Source organism: Mustela nigripes, chromosome 4, assembly GCF_022355385.1.
Source record: "Mustela nigripes isolate SB6536 chromosome 4, MUSNIG.SB6536, whole genome shotgun sequence".
In the NCBI taxonomy this organism is placed as follows: domain Eukaryota; kingdom Metazoa; phylum Chordata; class Mammalia; order Carnivora; family Mustelidae; genus Mustela; species Mustela nigripes.
Genome location: NC_081560.1, coordinates 169,141,998 through 169,166,004, shown reverse-complemented (window position 1 = coordinate 169,166,004; position 24,007 = coordinate 169,141,998).

Below are 24,007 nucleotides of genomic sequence, written 5' to 3'. Positions count from 1 at the left end.
TTAAGAACAAACAAAAGCCAATTGAAAGATAAACATATATCTACTGTATTAATATAATCAGGGAGTTAGATTCTCCATTCCTATTAAAAATGATCAGACACAGGGGCACCTGGGTGGCTCAGTCACTTAAGCATCCAACTCTTGATTTCAGCTCAGGTCATGATCTCAGGGTTGTGAGATAGAGCTCTGCATCGGGATCCAAGGTGGTCATGGAGCCTGCTTAAGATTCTCTCTGTCTCTGTCACCCTGTGCCCTCCCCCCCACTCCTAAAATTTAAAAAAAAAAAAAAATCTACTTCATTATGTGTTTCAAGTGATGTACAGAAATTCTTTAGGAAGTCCTAATTCCTTTCTTGTACCTCATCACACCAAGTCCAATTACCTACCTCTTCCTTTTCTTTTCTTTTTTTTTTTTACTTCTTTTCAGGAAACAGAATTCATTGTTTTTGCACCACACCCAGTGCTCCATGCAATCTGTGCCCTCCCTAATACCCACCACCTGGCTCCTCCAAACTCCCACCCCCTGCCCCTTAAAAACCCTCAGGTTGTTTTTCAGAGTCCACCTTTTAATGGTCTTTGAGATTTTAGTTCAAATGTGTCCTTCTACCTTTTCCCAGCAGATCTATCAGACCCATGGCAAGTTGCTTCTATTGTATGAACTACATTTTCAGAGGCCTAATGCTCCTTAATGGGCTGCTGGACCAGCCATTTCATAAGAGGGCACCAAGCTCATTAGTGAAGGAGAATTGTTCTTACTGGGGTAGTGATGGCCAGAATTTATAGAGTCTGCTTTGCAGGTCACAGATCCATCATCTCATACACACAGCATCGTCTCTCCCAGAGTTTTATTATCCTCCAGGGCATTTTGCTGATAGCTTCATTCTTTCAGAGTGTATTTGTCACATCAGCTCCTAATGTCGGAGGGAAAGTTTCAAACTCTACAGAATGTGAGATTTTTCTGGAGTCCTCTTTTTATTCTGAGTAATCACCATATATAAAATTTCATGTGGAAAAGAAAACAATTAACTATATAGTTTTCATGGCTAAGGCAGAAGAAAAAAATCTTCAAGCAACTTATATGGATATGCTTATAGACAAATACAGTTGAATCAGAGACCAAAAGGAACACACCTCCAGATTTCCTTCAGCACAGATTTATAATGAAAAAGGTTTAGCAATACAAGATGCATCTGATTTTGCTATGTTCAAGCTTACTTACTTTGAAGACTCGCAATCCTATCAATGAGCTTGAAGTTCTTGAATGTCTAAGACTTCATGAAAACAGACTGATGAATGTACACATTTTTTTTAAAAAAATGAAAGTATCATTATAAATTTCTAAATTGATGTTCTAGATCAACTTTATCATTGAACCGACAACTGGATCTTGAAAGTTAGTCTGGAAGTCTAGCAGAGGAATGAAGTAAATCTATACCCTTATAAGTAGGTGCTCACTTATTAGGAATGCTCTTTGTTTCTGAGTGACTAATAAGCACATAAGTCACTTTACCATACTTATATTGCTAGAGATGGACAGATCAATTACAGCCAAATCACCTCCAACTGTTTTTCTTATTATCAGTGAGAGCAACTACCTTTTCCTAAGCATGTTCTAGGAAAGTCAGTTTTTCTCCTAGGATTCAATCAAGCCATGTAAAAGCTCCATGCTCCTCTACCATAGTCATGAGCTTATTGGTTACCATGTGTTTCAAAGTGTAGCAGGAGCACTGAACTCTAAAGTGTAGATCATTTGTCAGAGGTCTGGGTTCAAGCCCTGGCTCACATCTCAATCATGAGACTTCAGGCAATTCACCAAACCTCTATGGGCTTCTGTTTTCTCACTTGGCAAGAAACTGCATGGATTAAGTTATTTCTGAAGTTCCTTCTACAACTACACACTTAAGATTATCATCACCATGTTCTTTTTTTTTTTTTTTTAAAGATTTTATTTATTTATTTGACAGAGAGAGATCACAAGTAGGCAGAGAGGCAGGCAGAGAGAGAGGAAGGGAAGCAGGCTCCCTGCTGAGAAGAGAGCCCGATGCGGAACTCAATCCCAGCACCCTGAGATCATGACCTGAGCCGAAGGCAGCGGCTTAACCCACTGAGCCATGCAGGCGCCCTCATCACCATGTTCTTAACTAGCGGGTCCCAGTTGTCACCAATGGAAACCTCCTAAAGGTTTATACATTCCTCCATACCTATCCATTAAATAATTATTAAAAGTTCATTATAAGCAAAAATGTCACTTTTCAGTAGGGATGCCACAGCTTCCCTGAGAAAACAGGACTATCACACATGGACCTTCAAGTATGTGATGTAACTTAGATTTCTCTAGAACAGTTCTAATCTTTTTCTTCCTGGGTAATTAATGCTGTTCTATCCATGTGCAAAACAAACGAAAAAACCCCAAACCCTTTCAAAATGTTATAAGCTGACATCTTGCTTTTATGCAGCAAATGGGGCCATGCAATCAACATAAATTATCTTTTGGACATGGATTTTAGATATTCATCACCATCACTGAAAAGAGTTAGGATTTCTAAACATCTTTTATAGCTTCAAATAGTCAGATAAAACTCAATATGCCAGGTTGTGAAGTTGAAACCAAGGTTTATATTTTCTTAGTTAAAAATATTGTCACCCTGTCAAACCATTAGAGACTCAATCTCACAAAACAAACTGAGGGTTGCTGGGGGTAGGGAGGTAGGAAGAGAGTGGTTGGGTTATGGACATTGGGGAAGGTATGTGCTATGGTGAGTGCTATGACGTGTGTAAACCTGGTGATTCACAGACCTGTACTCCTGGGGCTAATAACACATTATATGTTTCTAAGAAAATAAAAAAATTTAAAAAAATCGTCACCCTGTAAGACTGATGATTCAGAACTCTACTGCTAAAGCAAATAATACATTATACATTAATTAAACAAACAAACAAACAAAGGCTTAAGAAACAAACAAAAATATTGTCACCCATAGTCTATTTTTCCCCTCAGAATTTTAAGTATTTTCTCTTTGAAAAGGCGGAGAGTAAGTACAAAGAGGGAAAGACCCAATTATTCTGATTTGCCTCATGAAGTAAAGCTCTCCAGCCCACAGTGAGGATAAGTACTGGGGATTTTGCAGAGGGCAGCCCCCTGATATCCAGACACAACATGATTTAATTTCCTTCTTCTGGTGTGTGGGGGTAACCATGGGTCCAGTCATCACCATAGCAATGTTAGAGAATGTTAGATTTATGGAAATTAGAATATGTAGGCACAGTAGATAATGTGTGTTTTAGATCCTGAGGTAAAGGTAATTGGCTTTAATTATTACAGTAAATGCTCTTGCTACTTCAGGTAATTATAGGTGGACCCTTCCAAATAAAGGATTTATTATAGTATCTAACAAGCTCAGCTAAAGCTATGGTTCAGGGAGCAATTTCATTATATGTCTCTTGTTATTAGGGGATGTATCACCGCCTTTTAAAAAAAAAACTAATGCTGCTATGTTTTGTTTTGTTTAAAATCTGGAGCTGAAAGTTGGCAATTTTCCTTTTGAGACTGCTTAAGAGAAGCAAAAAGGGGAGGCCAGGTTCCTGAGATTCACGGTTGTTGGATCCCATCTCTTAAAGTGCAGAGAGTCTAACCTTGATATAGGAAATCGGAATCTGTGGCTGCTTTGGTTTTCATTGGTTTGTTCACCCACTGGAAGAAAGCAACTTATTGTCAAACCATTTTTTCCAATTCTCTGTAATATGACACTACTTGCATTTTTACTTTAAAAGCACTACGAGAAATACCAAAAAATCATAAAATTAATATTCTGATTATAGGACTTAGTGGTTTTCATTTTGAATTGCTGTGAGGCAGATTAAGGCAACATATGAGGTAATTTGGGTGGATAATTAAAGTTGATTTATTTTAGTGTATTTATTTTTTTAGTTAAACCCGTTCATTACACCCATATTTTCACAGATATTATCAAAGTTGACCTTTAAGTAGAATTTAGATCTTTCTTCAAGGGAACTGGTTTAGAGATAAGTATTAGGCAAATACAGTACATGGCTTTCCACAGCTATAGCAGAAATAGTGAAGAGAGTTTAACCATGACTCCATTTCCTAAAGTGCCACTACAAGGAAACTTAATAATCACATTGGTCTACCTCATTATTTTGTAATGAGAAATAGTTTGTAATGAGATATTCCAAGCCTAAAATAGATGCTCATGTCACAGGCAAGGGATGAATGGCAGAATGCACGGCCAATCAGCCAGAATATCTACAATACACCAAGAGTCATACATTCACAGAGCAAACAGAAACTTTTATTTGCTGATCTCCAAAAGGCCTCCTAACATAACAGATAAATACTTCTGCCTAAATAAACATAGAAAGGATTTCCTATTTTCCTTGTCCCTCTTCTACAATAGCAGCTTATTCAACAACTTTGGTTAGAACATACGTTTCCCATTATGTAGTATTTTTTTTCTCTTTCCCCTCATAGAATGTCCTTTTGATGATAAATTTAACCTGTTCATATGTAATTTAAATAAGGCAATGCTTTCATGAAATTCAATGTATTTGTATTGCAAGGAAATCCTTTAAATTCCTCTTATCAAGGAATGCTAGTTTTTCTCCCTAGTCTAAAAATACAAACAGATGCCTGTTCAAGGCCAGAGAGGACATTGGAAGCTGGTTTCTGTTTCTGGTTCTGAATGTTAGCTGGTCTGGAAACGCTTTAATCACACAGTATAATACAGCATGTTTGGGGGAAACTTAACTCCCCAGACTCCTATAAAGTTACAAAGCTAGTCAAGCAAGTTGTTGCAACTCTGTCTCCATTGTGTAGAGAAAATCCCTCTGGAGGAGAGGTTATTGTTTTTAATTAGCCTTCACAAATTGGGAGAGCTGGAAAATCTGGACTAGCAAGCAGGCTTAATACTGGTGATTATAGACTATTCCACGCTGTGCACTAAACAATAATTTGCAAAATAAGGAAACAAAACAAAACAAAACAAAACAAAAACAATCACAAATATAAAGACATTTTAGAAACCTGGCCTGACTGACCCACTATAGGCATAGACTTGAGCAAACCATGCTACAGGAGTAGAGTCTTTCTCTGTAATAGAACTTTTCCTTGTTAGAGGTATGACAAAAGAGACCCTCCCCCCCATTTTTGTCTCTCTAAAAGACTTCCGTAGCTCCTCTGGGACCACCAGCATGGCTGAAGGACAGAAACCAATCCCTCGTTGTCCACCCACCACATGAGGCTTTGTTAGCTCCAAGATCACAAACATGGTTTTCAAACAGTCACTGGATACTTCTTGAAATCTGAGCTGCCTCCTCTACAAACCTCTTCTACCCCCTGACTTACTGGGGTAGAAGAGAAGGAAGGGGCATGAAGAAAGGTTCCTCTGTGCTCATTGCAAGACACATGAAACAACATTCCTATCTTGGTCTCTGGGCTGTATCACAGGAAGGAAGGGACTCATCTAGTCTCTGAATGGACCTTTTGCAGGAGTCAGAGCAAGACTGAGCACTCCTCAGCCAGAGCAAACAACGGTGTCAGAGAACACTCATTCCAGAGTTCTGGACTGAATTAACAATGGTCTGTTCTATCCCATTTCACATCTGAACCATGGAGTGGTCTTGAACTTATTACTGACAAATACAAACTTTTTAAAAAAGTACTCACTTAAGGGGTGCCTGACTCATGATTTTGGCTCCTATCAGGATCTCAGGGTGGTGAGATTAAGCCCTATGTCAGGCTCTGTGCTCAACTTGGAGTCTGCTTAAGATTCTCTCTCCACCTCTGCCCCTCTAAAAAAAATAATACATAAGATCTTTAAAAAAAAAAAATACTCAAACGAACTATTGTCTTTCTCTCCATGTGGATTAATTGAGAATGGCTTAAGGATCATAATCACATTATTTTTTAATTATTTGTCTCTAATTTTTAAATGATTTTTTTAAATGGTATTTTAAAGCAATTACTAAGTGAAAATGTGGAAGGGTAGGCAGGCTCTCCAGAAGCACATTAATGCTGAGTTTAAGAACAGGATGTAGATATCCTACACCATTTGAGCCACCTCTTCTCACTCCCTCTCTTGTTCTCACTTTGATCTCAAAGAAATATTTTTTTGGTTTCTGTGTATTCCTGTGTCAGTGTATCGATATATGAAGTTCAAAGGCTGAACAGTATGTCTCCTGTGAAAGATACAACTGGGAAGATGTGACTATCCAAACTGGTTTGGATCATCTCTAAATGTCATGAAATTAAACAACAGATCTTATAGCAGAAAGAGGACTGGTATCCCCATTTTTAAGGTAAGTATGTTTAGCAAAACAATACCCTGCCTGGACTTTTTGGCATCCAGGCGGACATCCCCAGCTAAGACAGATGAGTGATGAGCCCAATTAATTCTGTAGACACCTAGAGGATCACCCTGTTAAGCATGGGTCTGCCTGCCTCCCTAAAACATCTATTTTATGTCCTATTGTCTAATTTTGTTGGCCAGGTAGGTTTGGGAGCTGCATTCACTGTGATTGGGGAAGATTATTCTGGAAGATAGAAATCAATCTGGGAAAAGAAATTAGCAGGTCAAGCTTGAGCCAGAGAGGAACTCTGCTTCTGTTGGGCTTCCTAATGAGTCTTAGTGCCTTCCCCCACCATTTAATCATTTTATCTCTATTCTTTTCTTGTATCATTTTAAGAAGGAGAAAAAACTCTGCTAGGTCTCGGGTGTGAGTACCATACTTAGAAGATAATTCCCACCACACCAGAAACCCTAAGAGACCAGGGGCAACAGGTACTGCTCAAGAAACTCTGTAAGCCCAACTGATTTGGAACAGGGATCAGCAAACTGCCATCTACAGGCCAAATCCAGTGCACCACCTGATTCTGTAAATAAAGTTTTACTGGAATACAGCCATGTCCACTTGTTTACCTATCATCAATGTTTGCATTTGTACTGCAACAGCAGAGTTGAGTGATTGACAGAGACCCTATGACCTACAAAGCCAAAATATTTACTAGCTGGCCCATTTCAGGTGAAATTTGAAGATCTCCTCTGATTTAGGAATTTGATTCAAGTTTCAAAGTCAGTGAGTTGTCTAAATACGGGGAAATTCTATTGAAGTGAAATTTGATGTGGTTTAAGAGTTAATGTAGACATTTCAGTGTTTGCTGGGATAATCTCTTACTAGATCAGATTCAGGAATTTTTCAAGCCAGTTGTTAAACCATAAACCATGCATATGGCCATGGCGGGAGCATCTGCACCATGGAGATCAGCAAACTCTACTAATACAGACATCATGTATGTATGTATCTGTGTATTTCTGGAGAGGTAGTTTATCTACACACCACAGTGCACAAACCTCATGCTTCTGGTGAAGAAAGAGATGCCTAACCATAGGTTTAGATAAGAAACAGCATGAAAAAAATCTAACATCATGCACCTTCCTTCCTTCATGTATTGGCCATGTCTGTTCCTCATTCCATACTGCCATTAACAGTATCGCGCTTATCTAATGTCCAGAAAAATCATGCAGTCTTTTTACCAGAAACCATGACTGACAGCACCTACATGTCTTATAAAGGATTCTATATATTTACCATTTCTAGGGTCAGATGTATGAGGAAGAATTATATCAACTTCACAGGGAGGGACATTCTGCAGAAGACATTCCACCTGACTGATTTTCCTTCTACCTTCCTGACTGTATAATTTTGTCTAAAGAGGAGATCCTTAAATTTTAATGATCACTAAAAGCATCCACTGTGTTTGTTAAAATTTTTATTTCCAGGCTTATTATGCACAAAGTTTCATTTAGTGGATTTGGGCGGGGCTCAGGAACTGACCTTTTTAACAAGTACATCTAGAAATTTGGTCTCAGTGATCCACAAGGGGAACCCTAAAATCCTTTAATCAATCCTGAAATTGTTTAAATAACCACAGACTCCCTATATGTGAAAAACCCAAGATGGTGTATTAAAGATTCTTTCAGTTCATTCCCTCCTCTTTCCTGTTCAGAACTATGCTGTAGAACTGAAGAACCTTGGAAGTCTACTCTTCCGAAGACTTGGGAGTTTTTTCCCCCTCTGACTACGCAGTGTGTTCTCCTTGTAAATCCTGGCCTAGCTGCCACTGCTTCATGTTTGTGAATAAAACTTTTCCAAATCAATATACACCAATATGTATATTCATGTGTGTTCTTAGAGATAATGTTCAGCTCTCCTTCCTTATAGTAATTGATGCTGGGTTGCAACACCCAGATCCCACAACTTCTGGATAAAGACCCCTATATTCCATCAACTGGGAACAGCTGTTGATGGCTCACAGCTGAGTCTAAGTGACTGGGCAGGTCTAGAGGACCTTCCCAGGGTTCTGTCCATCCCTTGTGGTCAGTCTACATTCATTAATAAGGGAGTACTAAGGCATCCTTTAGCTTCAACTCAAGACAACTCTGAAAGACAAGCTTAACTCTAGGGTTTCTTGTGGGATTAGTCAAGAGCTTTGTTGTGACTGCATTGTGTAACTTCTCCCTTTGCCCGTTCTGCTTCTCTGACCCCCGATACCTCAAGGTGCTGTTGCTGAAAGCACTGTTCAATAAACTATATGCATGCAAATTTCTATTTGACAGCCTGTTTTCCCTGGGAATTGGGTCTAAGATATTATCCTATAGCCTGGTTCCTAAGGACCAATTCTAGCCCTATCTTGAGTTTGGCTAGATTTTGGAATCAGCTATTTCCCAAGATTTCCCTTACTCATTTGCAAAATATCCCAGAGGGGGCACCTGGCTGGCTTAATCAGTAGAGCATGTGATCCTAATCACAGGGTCATGAGTCCAAGTTCCATATTGGTCATGGATCCTATGTTTAAAAAAGAAAAAATATTAAAAAAGGTATATCCTGGATGGAATAGGGGAGAAAAGGAAAAAAACGTAAAAGAAAAGTTTCATCCCAGGCTTAAATCATAAATTCATTTGTTGCTAAAAATTGTTATTAAAATATTACTCTTTATAAAATATTGCATTGGTTCCTTTTGAGAATACACTTGATCCCACAGAACTAATGGTAGAGAAACATAAGCTTTTTTGCTGCTGTATCAGAAAACAAAAACCCATTTAAAAAGACCTCCCAGAAAAAAAAAATAAAAGACCTCCCAGAAACCAAAGTTCAAGATCCCCACTGTGCTAGATACAGAATTTTCTCCCAATCAGAATTCCAATCTACAAAGACCCCAGTGAATTAATCCACAGAGATGGAACTGAATATTCTTCTAAAATGCTATATTTATATATATTTTTTAACTCAAACTAGAAGTGGTTTCCTAGATCAGCTAATCAATAATGGCCCTTCTTCTTGTGTGACTTGATTTGGAAACCATATTAAGAGCAGACTTGTCTTGTTCCATAGGGAATGGAGATCAAATAGGTATTACAAGCTAGCAAAACCTTTAGCCCTGTCATAAGGCTTGCCACTGTATGGAAACTCCACAGGGCTTCTTCCACAGGAAGACAGAATCACAGAATGCTAGGGTAGGAGAAAGCTCTTAGATATATATTTCTTAACCTTTGTATATGCAGTATTCATAGTTTAAGTTTGGATTCAAATTGGCCAGGATTCAGATTTGCCATTTATTCTAAGTAATCTTGGAAGAATTGTAACCCTCACTGAACCCAAATGCCTCACCTGTTTCATGGACATAATAATGTATCACTAAAAATCTTAGTAAGTGGAGGTTAGTAAAGCACATTGTATAAAACAGGTAATTAATTCATAGGTTTACCCCCTCCCCTTCTCTCCAACATTTCATATGTGAAAAGATCAACATGATGAACCGGTTGAGAAACTCCTATCAAGTCATGAAGCTAATTAGTACTGAAAATACAAGAAGAATCACGTTTTCTGGTCATGAAATGGAATACTCTTTAACATGACGCTTCTCTAGACCAAATTTTCAGCAAACCTTCCCTTTCAGCATGTCAAAGCCAAATGCAGTTCATTATACATGTGTCTGCAGAAACATTCAGGAAGAAAAATCTTCACCTATGACATCCAAGTAAAGGACAAGTTCTTTAGAAGCTTTGTATTATTTTAAATAAAAGTAAATCCAGAGTGACCTAATTCTCCTTATCCCACACCTTCATATTTTTTCTTACCGCTCATCATTAATATGGATATGATATGGACAAATCTGCATATGTGCACTTGTTCTAGATCAGATACCTTCCCCTTCATTTGCGAATTTCAGACTAGAAAGTAGATGTGTGACACCTGGTTTTTCTTTTCAGCGATACTGTTTCTGAGGTGCCAATCTCAGGCACAAAGGCTGCAAAGATCCACAAGGAACAAGGATAACCAGGGTTAACAGCAACTCAGAGCATCAATCACTTTTATTGCCCCCGAGGCAGTGTTTCCATTATTTATGCTGCTGGGTGATCTGCTGTATTTATGATACAGCTAGTTGTCATGGCTTTAAAAATATGATGGATTCCTAAATTAATCCCGTATTCCTTGTCTTGTGCTTGAAGCATGGGCAGTCATAAGGAGTACAGAGGTATCTGTAATCACAAAGTTAAATGCCCATGGGTCATGATGAAGGACTGACCATTACATCCAGAATAAGTTTGTGTCCATAATGCTCAAGCTCCCCATCTATGCCTACAGATGGAGTGCTAAAATTTATTCTATCAATATTTAACAGTGTAATGAGCTTTCCTAGTTCTCTGGGGGGAATGAAAACATGAAGAAGACACAGATTTGACTCTTGATGTATTTTGAGTCCACTTACAATTAATAATTGAAAGCACAGAATCTGTCTTAGAAGTAAAAATAAAGTGTTGGGAATTTTGTAAAATTGAGAAACCACTTGCTGCTGTGACTAGGGGTGGTGATAAAGAGTATGGCATTTAGGGAGACATGAAGAATGGAAAAAGTGTTGACAAGATGGAAAACAATTCATGTTTAGAGAATGACATGGACAAAAGGATCGAAATCAGACCTAACAATTGAATGGTACACAGGAAGCAATTAAGTTGAAAAGTAAGTAGGAACCAGCTCCTGCAAGGTCAAGAGAAGTTTTGACTTAATTCTAGAAGCAATGACCAGCTTAGGGGAAGTTTTCTTGGAAGGAAAAACTCCCTGGACCTTAGGAAAACAAGTTTGTCCACAGAGTTAGTAAGAATTGGAATAAGAGTGGGGGGGAGGGAATGTACATCAGGATGCCAATTTGCAGGCACACAGGTTTCAAGAAAGGACATAGTAGGAATTGGACAGAAATATTTTAAGTCATGTTAAAAAGAAATTCTAAGGAGAAGAATAGAGAGAATGGAGATTAACGCTGCTGTTGAAACGTAACCCTGTACCAAAAATCCTTAACGAAGTTTACAATGACCCACGTGATGAGTCTTTTATGGACTAATAAAGCCCTGTTCTAGATTTTTCCCACCTGCCCACTTCATGCCAGACACACAGGCTTTCTTGAAGGCCCCCAAATGGAGCAAGCACATTCTAGCATTAGGGCTCTGCACTAGGGAAGAAGTTATTCCCCCAAATTGCTGCATGGCTCGTTCCCTTGCTTTTTCTGATTCTTTGTTCAAAGGCGAAGCCCTGACGCCTTTACTTAAAACTACAACCACCTCGTGGCCACCCACCTCATAATACTCCCCTGTTGTCTATAGCATTTATTTTCATACATAGAAAAAATATGATGTACCTATTTGATATACCATTTATTGTCTTTTTCTACCATTTTGTACATGAACTCCATATAGGTAGAAATCTGTCCAGTTCAGTTACTGATGTGTGCCCAGTGTTTAGAAGAGTACCCGGAGATAGAGTAGGTAGTTAGTATGTGTTTGTTGAATGAATAAACCAGCACAACTTACTTACAACATATCCATACTTTCCCATGGACCCTCATGATGTTCTACCAGTCTACGTTTGCATTTCTGCACTGGCCATGTATCTCCACCATGCTTGCCTCACTCACATCAGTTCCAAGTTAAACTTTGTTAGATTCCCAACTAGGACAGGAATGTCTTCTTTCAGTGAATGAAGACTCTGAGAACATTTTATTTTCAAGGACCTATTTTCCTGTAGCCTTGGGAAACTTCCTCCTTCCTTGATGCCTTGTAGGCTATTAAGAAAACCCCTGTGTTGCCTCATTATTCAAGTCTTACATTATAGTTAGGATACTTAGAAATTTTAATGAGGAAATCTCTTTGAATTTAGTCCATGGTAATTAATAGCTGTGATTAGAAATTGTTTTCCATTTTCATCATATGTTCTTTAAATCAAGCCGATCATATTGGCAGACTTTTGGCAGGAACAAAGGAAGTGATATTTAGTGTGATTTGCAGCTACCCCAAGTAATTTCCATCTTTTCTCTAGTGTCTTCTCCAGAGTGGAAGCACCATTTAACTTGTCATCCCAGAACCTACTCAGTGCCAACACATCAATACTCTGGCCCAGTCAGAATTATGGTCGTTTCCGTGTGCACAGGCAAAGGAGAAAAATATGAGAAATTTTGAGTAATACCCACTAAATTTTTCTATGTGATCTTTAATTGATATCCTGCCATGTGTTTTCTCTTGGCATGTACTAAGCCAGGGGACCATGCTCTTACTTGGGACTTAACATCAGTATTTATATAAACCTATGAGAAAAGTCAGACATTTTGGGATTGTAAGCAAGTATTTGATGTGCTAAACTGCCTTTCATATAATCTGTGTGGAAATTCAACGAAGCCAGAAAGGTGACAATCGATGAACAAGTAAATCCTGAGTATTCATCGTGTCCCTCCCTAACAATGTACTAAGGAATGTGGAGTAATAAAACATGTCCCTTCACTGATACTGCTAGGCAAACAAAATGTGACAATTAACAAGGGAACAAAAAGTAAAAAAATCATGGCAATTAGCCAAATTATAGCTTTTTTTAAAACCTCATGGAAAATACAAATTATGGGTTTTTGAAAATTCAGAATAGTTACTGTGTTATAAAAATAATACATATGAACTATATTTGGATAAACAGTTAAAATCAAGAAAATTTAAAAATTTAAAAGTGAAAATAAAAATTGCTATTATAATATCTCTTAGAAATATTCTGTTCAACATTTTCATGGCTATCATTTCAGTATACTATATCCCATGCTATTTTCCGATGCTTGTTGAATGCTTTTGAGTCAACAACTATAAAGTTTAAAATAGTCATTAAAAATCCAAGATGAAGGGGGCGCCTGGGTGGCTCAGTGGGTTAACCCTCTGCCTTCGGCTTAGGTCATGATCTCAGGGTGCTGGGATCAAGCCTCTCTGCTCAGCAGGGAGCCTGCCCCCTGCCGCCTCTGCCTACCTCTCTGCCTGCTTGTGATCTCTCTCTCTGTCAAATAAATAATATATTTTTTAAAAAATCCAAGATGAAGAAGATCTGGCACATTCCTGTGCTGACACTCTTTGAAGGTCAATTAATGATTACAAGAAGCTTTCTTAGGATATTTTAGAGATGAAAAGAGTGTAGTAGTGTAGATGAAAACTGTGTAGTCACACAGTTGATGATGACAATATTCTTGGAATCTGAGAGTTTGTGAGGAGATTGTCACACTCATGAGAAGTATCTATAGTTAGGTATATAGGGTACATGTGTCTGGTCCTGTGATCAGAAATAGATGGTAGCACTTGGTACAAGCTGGATTTATGGTATAGACCTTAAGGTTCAACTGCCAGCACCAGACATATGCCTGAAAGTTTGTTAGAAATATAGAACTCTGCTTCTTCAGATTCACTACATAAGAAACTGCTTTCCCCCACAAAAATTCCTGAAAGATTCCTCCTAACATAAAGTTTGAAAATACTTTCAAACACATGCCAGGATGGTCCATCGGAGGGAGTGCTCAACGAAGCCAAGTTGGTTAGAGAAGCTTCGAAGACCCTCTAAATGTACCAAGGAATTTCAACATGAGTTGTAAAGAAAACAAACAAATAATACCAAATTCCAACAGAATCAAAATAGGATCTTGAAATGTACATATACACTTGGTAAACAATCATAAAGAGGAGTAACAGTAAGAGACCAATGGTTTAAATACAAGTTATAAAGGACAAACTAGAAATTGAGGACTGTTTATCCATGAGTGCATTTTCCCCTTCCATTTAGAGGAAAGATAACCTAAAAAATACTCTAAAGATGTATCTGAAAATTACCAAAGATCATCCTTTGAGAAAGAGTAGCTTCTGGCAGGGTTAAAGAAGAAAGTTCTTGTCCCACTTTTAAAAAAAAATTATTAATTCTTTAATTACATGCCAAAGAAGTACTTTAATTTATATCAAAGACAGTCAAAATATACAAAGCTAGGCTAAAGAAATAAGGCTAATAGGACATATAACACTGAATATAACACTTAGGATCTATTGGTATGCAGGTAGGAAATACTGAAACTAGTTATTTTACGTTTTAAATTTACATTATTTTTCCTATTGCATAACATACAGAATTGTAAAATTTAACAGTCGTGTTGTCTATAATAAACAATGCACCAAAAATACATACTGAAAAGTATTTTTACTGATGTGTTTCCTATCTCAAAATTATACATTTACTGATTTTAGTTTATTATTTTGATCTCTTTTCCCCAAAAGTTTGCCAACAGTTTGCTACTTGATTAAGTTTATGAAATAGTAATGTAATGATTTATTTTTCCCCCTTTTTTATTAAGGAGAAATGCTGTGTCTCCAAGTATGAGCAATTGCTTTTTTAAGAGATTCTTTCAGGGACTGTCATTGATAAATTATATCAATAAGCCTTGTTTTTAACCTTATCCGATCTCCTATGTAAGAACCAAAAATTACCATATAACTAGGTAGAACAGAGCAGCAACAGAGAAAAAGTATAAGTACATCATAATGACTCTATACACATATAGCTTTAGACCTAGTTGTCTCTAACTAAATGTTGGTTAATTGGATGATAACTACTAATTTCCAGGCCCAATGTAGAATTTAAATCCGTTTTTCCTCAAAGCATGTTCCCTAGCTTTCCTCAACCAGATTCTCCTAGTGTTTTGTGAAACACTATGTGGGCACAAGACCACTGCCACTCGTTCAGAACAGGGGTGGAATGTATCCATCTGTATTTATTTAAAAGTGCCTCAATGCTTCCAATGCATTTTAAAGTTTGAACACCCATGATTTCAGGGTGCCTGGGTGGCTCAGTCAGTTAAGGGTCTGCCTTTGGCTCAGGTCATGATCCTGGGGTCCTAAGATTAAATCCCACATCCTTTTCTTGCTCAGTAGGGAGCCTGCTTTTCCCTCAGCCTCTGACCCTCCACCCCCCGCCCCCATGCTGCTCTGAATGCACATACTCTCTCTCAAATAAAATCTTGAAAACCACGGATTTCAAGATCTTTACCTTGATATAGAAATGGTTTCCTTTCAGGACCAAAAAAATGCCACAAAATGTTTGTAATTTTTATCCCCTGAATTTCCATACATTGCTAATGAAGTTATTCCGGAAGCATAGAGCATACTCTACTGATTATTGACATCTTGTTTTGGTAGTTAGCCAGTTATCAAGATTTATTGTACAGTGGGGTAAATATTGACCTCAGCATTGGCCTATCATTTACCCATTAACTGTGTTCATCTTTTCTGCCTCAGCAGTAAACATCAGATGGGTCCTTAACTGTGGCCACACCGATTTAACCATTTACCTGAAATATGTTTGAGGAACTGAAAGCAATACTGCTGATGAGAAGAGTAGAAAAATTGATTTACATGGCAAGATAAATGGCCAACATTTAAAAAAAAATGTACTTGCATTTTATTTTAAAAAAGCACTTCAATCATAAAACTCAGATGACTAAACAAAAACAAAGAGAAAAAAATACAAGAAAAATCTGAATATAGAAAGTTTATCTTTATGATGAAAGTATACCAATATTTACAACAGAGGTCAGTGAATCTTTATAGAATGAACAAACCCATTTTCAAAGGAAATGTTGTATTTGCTGATTTGAACAGACAATACTGAGACATAGTCTTATAAGGGGAAAAATAAAGATAAAGGAAAATGATGTCAGTGTCAATGTCATTGATGTCAATGTCAATGTTGGACCCTGTGGGCTTCTGGCAGAGTCTTCCCGGGAACAGGAAGAAAAGGATTCTTCATTTCAAGTGAATCTGAATAGAATACTAAGAAGCTTACTGCAAGGCTGAAGGTGATATAGCCCCTGGAAGGGAGCAGGGCAAGGAGAATGGAATGTGGAGATTGGAGTTGGATAATATCATGTCCCCAGCTCTGCCTTGTACATCGTCAGGCTTTTTTTTTTTTTCCCAAGCAAAACCATCCTTTCTAAAGACACAGAGGCTTCAGATCATTGGGTTTTGTTTTGAGGGGTTTGAGATGTTTGAGATGTTTTTCGGAGAGGATACTGGTTTTGAGTTTTCTCCAACGTTGATCCACGGTAGCTTTTCTACATTAAACATCACCCAAGCAGCCTCGATCATCTATAAACCTCCTTTTGAAAAAACGTGCTTTCGAAACCTAGGGCCTCATTCTCAAAAGCACATCGAATACCCTTCCTGGATGACATTTCTGTCTGCAGGAAGATCCCAGCCTGCGCGTGGGCAGCAAAACTGGTCCTAATGGTTCTTGAGAGGCATTTGGGAAACCTGATTTCATCTCTGGGTACAGCTGCCACAGAAGGAAGTGACCTAGACGTGACATGTCAGACAGTCCCTGAAATTGAGAAAAGACGAGAGCTGCCTTGTCCCCTGGAAGTTTCCCCAGAGGTACTGGGCTAACTTCTTGGTGAGCAGCTCCCAATCATCGGCTTTGAGGAGGTGTATTCTGCTGTCAAGCCCCAGTGCTGCCTCATTTACACAGATAAGGAGTTCTAATAAGATACTTTAGAAAGTCACTTATGCCATAAGGTATTCACATTATCTCCAGACATTTCTATTTGGCTAATAGGAAATGAAAGTGTGGATTAATGCCTTTCGCATGCCATTAGAAACTGAGAGGGAGAAACCTCATTTTGGCCACGAGGGGCCTTCTTCTCATGTCTGTTCACTGTTGCCTCAGCTCATCGCCTTCAGTGCTTTCAAAAGCTAAGGATGAATTTTGACTTCATAGAAAATGAGTTTAAGCCAGAAAGTCCAAGTGGCCTCCAAACTTTGGATTACTGCCATGGCACGTTGCATTTCACCTTTGATTTAAAGATCGAGAACATGTGGCTTCCTAAAAATGAAAAACTCTTTTGCTCAATTCCCAAAAGGCTAATGCAAGCAGCTGTTAAAGGAGAAATAAAAAGACAGACAGCAGAATTCCAAATAAGCCAGACTTCATACAATTGGGTCACCGATCACCTCTCCGTAACCCTGAGGAGTCAGAGTAGCAAATAAGTCTCCTCCTCCCTTTATCTGACTCCTGATCAAATACCCAGTTGCTGGGTATGGCCTCAAGGATAAATCCCACAGGAGATCAGTGAAATTAATAATAAAATATGGTAAGGTAACAATGAGTGATTAAGATCCAGGCATGGTGCCAGGTGTCTTATATGTAAGACTTCATCAAATCCTACCAAACTGGGAAGGTGAGAACTAGTATGTTACCCCATGTTAAAGATAAGGAAAATTACGTTGCCAACTTCAGGGAAAAAAGCGTTAGTAGAGAAACACATAATATGAGTCTTTAGCCTACAGCTTTAGCTGCACTTAAAAAAAAAAAAAAACAGGTGATCAGCAATTAATTTTCTAAAGGGAATCTTTGCATTGGACAAACGCTTCCATATTTGCCTAAATAAAGGATTTCTCAAACAATATCAAGACACTTACATTGATATTGAAACCTCTGCAGTTCCACCAAGCCCTTTCTGTCAGCAAATGGAGGTGACTGAAAAACAGCTCCGCTCAGCAAAGGTCAAACCACCTCGAGATGAAGGCTGAGAAGTCTATTCAAGGACATTCAAATGCCCCTTCAAGGTCAGAATTTATGCGCAGTAGGAAGGATGTCACTCAGAAAGAGGTAAGTGGCAGGGCTATATTAGGATGCGGTTACACTGCTTTCTTATAGGAGGGCCTGCTTTTCCTTTCTCTTAACATTCAAGTCATAACCTACGCTTTCTTTTCTTTGAGACAGCGTTTTTGTGGGTGGATTCAAGGCAAGCTTCACCATGTGAAAACTCACCCTTCCCTTTCTAGTTCCTAAATTAATGCCTACTCACTCCTCAGAGCCCTGTTTCATGCACTCCAAAGGACTGGAGATTTGTAGGCCGTCTGCCACGAGGGGAGTGTAGCTCCCACCAAGGTCCATGCTCTGCCTTTTCCCCCTCCCGGAACCCCTGAGCCTTACCACAGCCAGCCATCCCAGCAAGGAAAATGGTGCCTGACTTCTCCGTTAAAGACAAAGCCTTAGACTGTGAGGAGAAGCAGGCCATAAAGCCACCAGCTTAACTAAACCTTAAAAAATGGGCAGAGGATCTGAACAGACATTTTTCTAAGAACAAGCTACAAATCACTAATTATCAGGGAAATGCAAATCAAAACCACCAGATACCACCTCTCCTTCGTTAGAAAGGCGGTCAACGGGACAAGAATGTTGGTGAGGAGGTGCAGAACAGAAAAATCTAGTACATTGTTACAGGAATGTATACTGGTGTAGCTGTTAAAGAAAATAATATGGAATTTCCTCAAAAAATTAAAATTAGAACTAACCTGTGATCCAGCAATTCCCCTTTCTGGATATTTATCTAAAAAAGAAAACAAGAAAACACTAAGTGGAAAAAATATGTACACCCATGTTCACTCATTATTATTACAATAGCCAAATTATGGAAATAACCTCCGTGTCCACTGATGGATAAAGAAAGAATGTTTACACACATGCATGTGCACACAAACTCACATGTATACACACATATATTATGGAATATTATTCAGCCACAAAAAAGAAGATAATACCATTTGCAAGAACATAGGTAGATCTTGAGGACATTTTGTTAAATGCAGTAGGTCAGACAGAAAAAAAAAAAATCCCTTAGGATCTCATATGTAAAATCATAAAATAAACAAACAAAACTCAGAGAACAGATTGGTGGTTGCCAGATGCAGGGGGTAGAGATGTGAAAGAAACAGGCAAAAGTGGACAAAGGCTACAAATTTCCAGTTTTAAAAAAAAAACATGAGGATATAGTCCATAGCAGGATAAATATAGCTAGTAGTACTATGTTGTGTATTTATAAGGTACAAAGAGAATAGATCTCAAAAGTTTTCATCACAAGAAAGAAAGGAACTATGGAGGGTAAGGGATGTCAACATGATTTGTTGTGATGATCATTCCATAATACATGCAAATATTGAATCATTATGTTGTACACCTTAAGCTAATATAAGGTTACACCTTGTTGAAAAAAACTTAGACACTTTTGCTGGGTACATGCTTCTAATAAAAGAGTCCCAATCCCATACCACCCTTTTAGCTGGGGGCAATCCTGTGGCCTCTCTTTTAAACTAGTTCAACCTGAGAGACAGAATTCATGAACAGCAGGTTTCCTCCTGTTCTAGGAATTGTTTGTATTAATTCAGTATTTCCATAGTGGTGAAATAGTTTGTGTTTTTAGATCATCTTAATAACTCATTGAAGTTGGCATTAAATCATATGTCTAAAGTATCAGTTAAGAAAATCTCAGCGGGTGCCTGAGTGGCTTAGTGGGTTAAGCCTCTGCCTTTGGCTCAGGTCATGATCCCAGGCAGGGTCCTGAGATTGAGCCCACGTTGGGCCCTCTGATCAGCAGAGAGCCTGCTTCCCTGTCTCTCTCTGCCTGCCTCTCTGCCTATTTGTGATCTCTGTCAAATAAATAAATAAATTCTTAAAAAAAAAAAAAAAGAGGGGTGCCTGGGTGGCTCAGTGGGTTAAAGCCTCTGCCTTCGGCTCAGGTCATGATCCCAGGGTCCTGGGATTGAGCCTCGCATTGGGTTCTCTGCTCAACGGGGAGCCTGCTTCCTCCCCTCTCTGCCTGCCTCTCTGCCTACTTGATTTCTGCCTGTTAAATAAATAAAATCTTATAAAAAAATTTTTTAAAAAAGAAAGAAAATCTCAGAAGAAAGTAGGTATTTTTAGGTCAAATTATACACACATATGTATATACATATTCTCTCTCTGTGTGTATATATATACACACACATATACATACATATATATATGAGACAGAGAATTTTCTTTAAAGATTTTATTTATTCATTTGACAGAGAGAGACACAGAGAAAGAGGGAACACAAGCAGGGGTAGTGGAGAGGGAGAAGCAGGCTTCCCGCTGAGCAGGGAGCCCAATGTGGGTCTCGATCCCAGGACCACAGGATCATGACCTGAGCTGAGGGCAGACACCCAACGACTGAGCCACCCACGTGTCCCAGAAAGAGAAATTCTTAAAAGATCAGAAGCCAAGTTTTGTTCTTCCTAATCTAAAGCTAGATTTACTTGAACTTCAATTTTACTTGTGTTCATATACAGGATTATGGTCTGTTTTTCCAAATGGTAGCCTCCCAGAAAAAGTTTCTATAAACCCAAAATATGTGTCCATCTTCCCTCTCTCTTTCCTACTAAAAGGTTAGCTCAGTTGAATCCTATTTTATGTAAACTTGGTCGAATGAAAATTCAGATTTGTTAAAATAAAACATACAACATGATATGCATTTGAAATGGACTCTCTGGAAATTTTTAGAGAACATGTTCCCTTAACCAGCTTAAATGCTTGGATTAAAGGAAAGCTAAAATGCCTGCAGTTTTCCAGGTAGACACGCTGCATTACAGGAACAGAACATGCCAGTGCTGTGTGGTGTGTCTGCAGTAGAGAAAGGATGCCAAGTGAAGACATTTATCTAGTTTAGGAAGTTGCATTCCAAAGGATCTTTCCCTGAAATATGTTTGCACAGAAAAGGTGACTTTTTGTTTGAGCATCTTAAAATTATGCTAGTGTTATGCCTTCTTTTTAACGATTTAACGACATTGAGCAGGGAGCTGCTTCTCTCTCTCCCTCTGCTCCACCATACTCGTTCTCTCGCTCTCTCTTTCTATCTCTCTCAAATGCCCACCCCCCTCCCACTGCGACTCAGAGCTCCATCCCAGGACCCTGACATCATTACTTGAGGCGAAATCAAGAGTCAGACGCTTAACCAACTAAGCCACCCAGGTGCCCCAAGATACGTATTTTTTGATGTGCACCTCACACATGGTAGGACTTGATAAATCCTTGTTGTGAATCACCCTTAATAAGAGGAACACTAGAAAGCAAAATCTATGGGACAGAATGAACAGAAGAAAATAGTAGTGGAGATGGTCAAATCGAAAAGGATAGGGTAACTCTGCGATGCTCTGTCCCTCCTTTACCAACGCCTGATTTCACCAATTCACATTTTGAGTCCTCTGAATTTCCTCAGTTCCTTGGGCTGCCGGGGAGAACATCCCCTATTTCCAAATGTGCCCACCCGGCTAGCCAAGCACCTCCAAAGTTGAGAGCCCTTGTTTGAAACGCGCTCACCAACTCCTGCGGCTCCTGAGCCTGAGGTCAGTGAGCGCTGCACCGCGCTAGAAATAGTAACTCCATGGCTTACGGCCAAATGCCATTGGTTCAATTACCCAGTTCAGTGGTTCTCAACCTGTAGCCAGTATGAGAATCAGCTGAAGGGTCTGTCAAAACACAGCACCCTAGATTTCCACCCCCAGAGTTTCTAATTAAGGAGGTCTAGACTAGAACCCGAGAATTTCATTTCTAAGAAATTCCCAGGTGCTGCTGAGGCTGCTAGCGTAAGGTATGGGGATGGCATTTTTGAGGAGCTCTGGTCTAGTGGGCCCAATACCTTTCAGATGAATAGGAGCTTTTCTAGAAACAACTGTCAGCAAAAGCCCTTGGCACTTCTGGCCTCAGTGAGGATTTGAGTATGTGCAATAAGGGTGTGGACTATGAGCGGGGAGTGAGAAGGTCAAGTGCATCAGATTTCTATTCCATCCATCCTCAAGCTCTAGGGCTGAGAACTATAGGTATTCTAGGTGCCCAGTGGGTTTTCAGGTAATTAAGCTTTTAAAGGATGGAGTCTGCCAGCTTGCAGTTTGAAGGCAAGCAGCCAAAAGCTTGTGAGAGGAAAAAAAGATACGGCCTAAAGGTGCTTGCCCAGAAGCTTTGAATTTATCTGATATAACCAGGTCATGACTTGAGGGGGAAGAAATTCTGCTTGTTAAAATAATCACTTACATTTCCTAACATTTGGGGATAAGACCTCAGGGAAAGGTAGTTCTCTTTAAGCTCTGTAGATTTGTGGATTGCCTCCCCTCACAGGTGTAGACCTTGGAGACTATGTAATTAAGAAAATGGAAGAGTGTAGGAACATCTGCATACGGAGTTACGATGATTGGAATGAATCACACATCTGTCATAGAGGCACTGATGTTAGGCATATATAATCATAGCTTGATTATCAAACTATCCTAAATAGAAATAGAAATGAGATCCATAGTAAAAAGAGCTTTCTGAGCGAAGGGTTAAAGGACAAATAGAAAGCAGGTGTTCCTAAACAGAGCTTTAATGTTGCATTTATCCGCCCTACTCAAGTAATTTAGAAAGAGGCACATTCATTGTAGTCTTTGTGGAAGACTTTGTGGTTTTATTTCTCAACCTTGTTCTCCTTCCCCCTTTCAATTTTACAGATACAACCCGAGTCCCTACTATGTGCAAAACCAGTGTACCAGATGTTTTGTTGGGTACAAACGTAAGTAGAACGTGTAAGCCTCTACTCTCAGCACACAGAGAGAGGTACACAAGGTATTATTCGAGGAATATGGAAGAGAGGTTATCATGGGTTCCTCTTACAAAAACCCTCCATTAAGAGAACCACCCCAACTCAACAAGGGGCTCAGAGAGAGGAAAACTGTAACTGTTGGTATCAATTAAATTAATGATGCATTTTCCACATTAACTCCATAGTTAGTAGGAAAGTCAGACAGTCTAAGATTCAGAAATAGAAGATTATAGGCCCTCCTCCTTAAAATTAATCTCCATGAGGGGCACCTGGGTGGCTCATTTGGTTAAAGCCTCTGCCTTTGGCTCAGGTCATGGTCCCAGGCTCCTGGGATGGAGCCCCGCATCAGGCTCTCCATTCGGGAGGGAGCCTGCTTCCCCCTTTCTCTCTCTGCCTACTTCTCTGCCTACTTGTGATCTCTGTCAAGTAAATAAATAAATTTTTTTTTAAAAAATTAATCTCATGACCCTGAAATTTGAGTCACACAGGTATCCTAATCCCTTAGCTAATGTTTTCAGACTAATCTAGTCCCTTGACCTAGGTACCTGGACTGTATGTATGCTCTTACCGTGTTTGGTCTTGATATTCTTCCTTCCTGCAGATGCAGAATGTCTCTATTGCTTTTATCTTCCTGTCTAGGGTGACTCTTCTATTTCTTTCTTTGAAAAGCAAGCTAAAACGCTTTCTTCCCTCAGAGAAAACACTTGAATTAAATTGCTTTTTCATGAGGACTAAAATGTATACTCCTAAATACAAACTCTAGGGGATACTTGGAGTCCCTTTACAATTTGGGATAATCTGGAGTCCTGAAAAGACTAGATAGAGGATGGCATGTAAGCCCTCCAGCATACCTTATAACTGTGTGTTCAAGGGAGCTGCGATTTGCTTTAAGTTTCTTTCTTTCTTTCCTTCAAGAAAGAGAGAGAGAACAGAGGAAAGGGCAGAGTGTGAAGGAGAGAGACAATCCCGCACTGAGTGTGGAGCTCAGTGTGGGACTCCACATGGGACTTGATCTCATGACGCCAAGGTCATGTCCCTGAGATCACGGATGACCTGAGAGGAAATCAGGAGTCCAACATTTAACCAACAGAGACATCCAGGTGTGCCAAGGGAGCAGAGATTTCAAGAAGATATTAGGAATAGCCACTCAACTGTTCACCCTATTTTCACTTTATTTTTAACCATCACTACACACAACATCCAGAGTGATCCTTTTAAAACTAAG